Source organism: Triticum urartu, chromosome 7A, assembly GCF_056163025.1.
Source record: "Triticum urartu cultivar PI428250 chromosome 7A, HENAU_Tu73, whole genome shotgun sequence".
Taxonomy (NCBI): domain Eukaryota; kingdom Viridiplantae; phylum Streptophyta; class Magnoliopsida; order Poales; family Poaceae; genus Triticum; species Triticum urartu.
This window is the reverse complement of record NC_141879.1, coordinates 720,534,621-720,539,274: the sequence shown is the minus strand read 5'-3', so window position 1 is coordinate 720,539,274 and position 4,654 is coordinate 720,534,621.

The window sequence follows — 4,654 nt, the reverse complement described above, 5'->3', positions numbered from 1 at the left end:
CGTGTGAAAAACTTGTAATTAATGCATAAAAGGAAATGATTAAAAGCTGCCTAATTTTTGCTATTACAATCTTTCCTCCTATGTGTTTCATCACAATATCATAATAAGTATAGATGCATACAGATGCATACGCTCATGCATATACACATACACTCCGTAGTCAATATTAACGTGTCCTTCCATCACATGAACATCGCAGGAAAGATTGTAATAGTTTTTTCGGCCTGCGGAAGATGTTACAACGCCCGTGTACCAACATGAAGAAGTGACTACACTAGTTGTTGTGCTTATCAACACGGTGATGGTGAATGCTGCACGTGGGGCATGCAGATGTGACGAGCTGCCTCCTCCTCTGCACCATGTGTGCATGTTGCTCCGTGTAATGGAGCCATGTGACGGCACCTCATTTGACTCCATTACACAGTGCAACAAGCAAGCTGCTGGTGCCCAAAAAGAGCAATGAGCGCCAGCTTTATCGTGGCAACACCGCAAGATGGCGAAGGGATCCTCCTTCCAGACTGGCCCCAAGACCGGCTGCTCATAGATACTAAGCATCAAGGCCACGGTGAGTTATTCAGATATGACAATGAAATGGGTTGGGGGAGGCTGAAAGAGAATGAGCTAACTGGTCACGGAGGAGGTCATCTATTCGACCATGTCAATGTGGAGGGATGTGGAGACTGTGAGGATAGAGGATGAGTTGTTTGGTCATCGCGAGGGTCTTTTTATAGCCACGAGCGGCGGGTGGCGGGCCAGAAAAAGTGGCGGCAAAAAGTTGGACGGCGGTGGGAAAAAGTAAAGTCAATGGCTGATGGTTGTTGGCACGCGCTGGCCATCATTACTTGACACATCACAGCATTGAAGATTGGTGTATGCCTTCGTCACGCGACGAGATGAGTCGCTTGGATCGGTAGACTCTACTAGACATCCTATATGTAAACGAGTACCGACATTTTGATTCATAACTTATCAATGGCGTACTGGCAATGCATTATGCACTACGTACTCGACTTTTTGCGTTCGAGCCACACGAAGCACAAATTTTTGTTTGCCCTTTTTAAATTAGATAGTGTAGAGATTCTCCAAAATTTTCAGGAACACTATCAAAAAGTAGATTGACTACTTTCAGAAAATATCTACATAGACTTTCAACACTAGATTAGTCAGCTTCAAAAACAATCAGTTATTTTTCTTATTACATTTTAAGACATTGCCCTGCTCAACATTTTTCTGTGGCACTATGAATCATCCCAGAAAATGGGCACGCCTAGTGACGCCCAAAAGCGTCGCCAAAGTTATCAAGGACGCTGCCCCGGGAGTAAAACACCTCATGATGGTGGACCGTCAAAGAAAATGATTTTAGGCAACGTTTCTATTTCGTCGCCGGTGTTTTTGTCACTGAATAGAGCAAATTTCATAGTGAAAGAAGCTCCATGGAGGGCCCCCTTCCCAACCATCCACACATGTGTGTGGGTCCCATTTTGGAGGGGCCACCACCCCATGTCATCCCAACAACTTTAGGGACAAATCCCGAACCAAAAAGCTACCAAAAGGGGGGTTGTACCCTGGTAGTGTTTCCTATTCATCCCACCATTCTTGAAAATACCCGTGACTGTTTAATCAGAAAAAGAATTCGGAAGGTCTAGAATATTTTTGGCACGTACTAAAATAATTCTGGACGCGTTTCGGAACATTTCCGGTATGATGTTTTTACTCCGAAACATTTCCGGTACTCCCTCCGAAAATTTTCCAGTTTGTTTTTATAGGACTCCATGCCTACTAATCAGTAGATAGATGAACCTTAAATGTTTGACCTTGCAGATTCAGTGAAGTATAGACATGATCTGAAAACTTTCCGATCAGTGATCAATAGTGGAACCATGGAGATCCATGTTGATCCCTATACCCACATGAATAAATATTCGAGCAAACTTGTAGTTTACCGAATGTTGTTACTGTTGATTCGCGATATGTTACAAATACCTGAGGTGAGATTTAGTGGCATCCCCGTGAGTCAACAAATTTGTTCACCATGCTAGCCATGCTAGTTTCCTCGTTATAGGTTTTGTTCTCTTTTCTCTTTCCCACGTTCCGGCATCCCCGTAATTGTAACACCAAGAGGGCCCAAAGAATATCTCGCCATCGCAGGAGGAGAACATCCCAATCGTGAGCTATCTAGTCCCCTGTCATACTTTCCTGATACGTCTCCAATGTATCTATAAATTTTGATTGTTCCATACTATTATAGTATCAATCCTGGATGTTTTATATACATTTACACGCAACTATATGTCATTTTTGGGACTAAAATATTAATTTAGTGTCCAGTACCAGTTGTTGTTTTTTGCTTGTTTTTTATTTTGCAGAATATCAATACTAAACGAAGTTCAAATGCCACAAAACTTTTTGGTGATTTTTTCTAGACATAAAAGACCCTGGAACCTTTGGGAGGGGACCAGAAGATGGAGCAATTGCCCATGAGGCAGCAGGGCACGCCCTAGTGTCTTGTGGGGCCCACATGGCTCCATTTGACCTAACTCATGGGGCCTCTGTAAATTCTCTAAAATTGTGAAACCAAGAGAGGACTCCACGAAATACTTTTTCGCCGCCGCAAACCTCTGTTCTCGAGAGGTCCCATCTGCGGACCTTTTCCGGTACTCTGCCAGAGGGGGAATCAATCATGGAGGGGCTCTACATCAACCTTGTTGCCCTTCCGATGATGCGTGCGTAGTTTACCACAGACCTACGGGTCCATAGTTAGTAGTTGTATGGCTTCTTCTCTCTCGATATTCTTCAATACAATGTTCTCCTTGATATTCTTGGAGTTCTATTTGATGTTACCATTTTTTGTGGTGTGTTTGTTGGAATCCGATGGATTGTGAGTTTATGATCAGATCTACCCATGAATATTATTTGAGTTTTCTATGGACTCCTTTATGCATGATTACTAAGCTTCGTATTTTTTCTCCGTTCTATTGATTTGGTTTGGCCAACCAGATTGATTTATCTTGCAATGGGAAGACGTGCTTTGTAATGGGTTCGATCTTGCGGTGCTCAATCCTAGCGACAGAAAGGGACATGACACATATGTGTCATTGCCATTAAGGATAAAAGGATAGTGTTTATTCATATGTGAGTATATCTTGTCTACATCATGTTATCTTGCTTAAGGCGTTACTCCGTTCTTTATGAACTTATTACCTCCGTCTAGATGAATAAGTCATTCGCGTAGTTCTAGGTCATCGATTTGAAGAATTAAATATGTGTTATATGTCATGAAAAGTATAGCATTAGATTTCTACACGTATCATTACCTAATATTAGAAGACAGAGCCTTTCATAGTTCTCCATAAGTCACTTTTTTATATCCGTTGATTTTATATTAACCATAAAAACCGTCAGCCGAGATTTAACATGACATTAATAAAGGAAGGAAAAAAGAAAACCATGGCCACCGATCTCGTTTTCGTTCCCTTGCAGAACACCTATTCGACCTCGCCCACCCGGCCACCCGGGACATCGATGAGCCGTCAGAGCCCCGTGCCTAGGCCCTCGGCCTGTACTGCCTGAGAGGTGGGAGATTGCGCACAAGGTCAAAAGCATATGACCATCGGCCCCCATGGTCGTGAGGAAGAGATCCTTCCCGAGGCCGCTGCCTCCAAGCCGGCTCCTCCGCCAAAGAATGGGAGCTCAGCCAGCAAGGAGGCCTAGGAGGGGAGGCAGTCCACATCTGAGGAGGAGGGGAACCGACATACTGGAGGTGCGGAAGTCGGCGGCGTTTTGACGTGCTCAAAGCGCCAGTGCGCCACCACCAGGCACGGATAAGGGAAGTCAAGGCGAGGGCAACGCCTGCGGAGCAGAGTTGGAGGCTTTGAGCAGCTCTGTATGAGGTAGGACTCCCGCGAGATGTGCGGTGCCCGGACGCGACTGGACCATGTGCGCGTCCCCATGCCAAGGACCAGGCGTGACAGGAGGAGGTGGCCGACGAGATGTGGCTCTGCTCGCCGGAGAGCACGTGCGGAGTGCGGCTCGCTCGCCTGGGCCCTGACAACGGCCGATGGGTGATGAGCTGTTTGCCTCCCTGGCTCCCTCGGTTTACAGCGAGCTCGATCGAAGTCTCGAACAGTATGGCGGCGAGCCGGCGACCGGTGGGGTACCGAGGTTTGCATGGTGTGGCGGCTTCCGACGACCGGCGAGGTGGCGACCTCCGCGCCTCCACAGCTCCGGCCGTTCGGCAGCTATGTCGTCGAGGGCATGGGAGCGTGCGGCCGTGCGGGCTGCCTCTCTACACAGCTCGTGTGGCTGCCTGCTCGTGGCCTCGCATGCCTAATTCGCTAGATGGGCCAGCTGACCAGCTTTACCTGGGCTGAGCCTGCCGATAAACAGTAGTAGTAAAAAAATCACGATTTGGAGCGTAGGCTCGATCCTGTGGAAGCCTCTACGTGAAATATTACATAGGTACATTTGGTGATTCTTGAAAAAAAAGATTTGGTAAAAAAGCAGGTAACATTTGGTCAGAAAACAACAACATACTACGTAACATGTAATTTTTTTTTGAAACTAATGGGTACAAGTAATACATAGGCATATATACGCACATCACTCTCATTGGACATATGCACACATAGATCGTCAGCATATTTTTGTAAGTCCT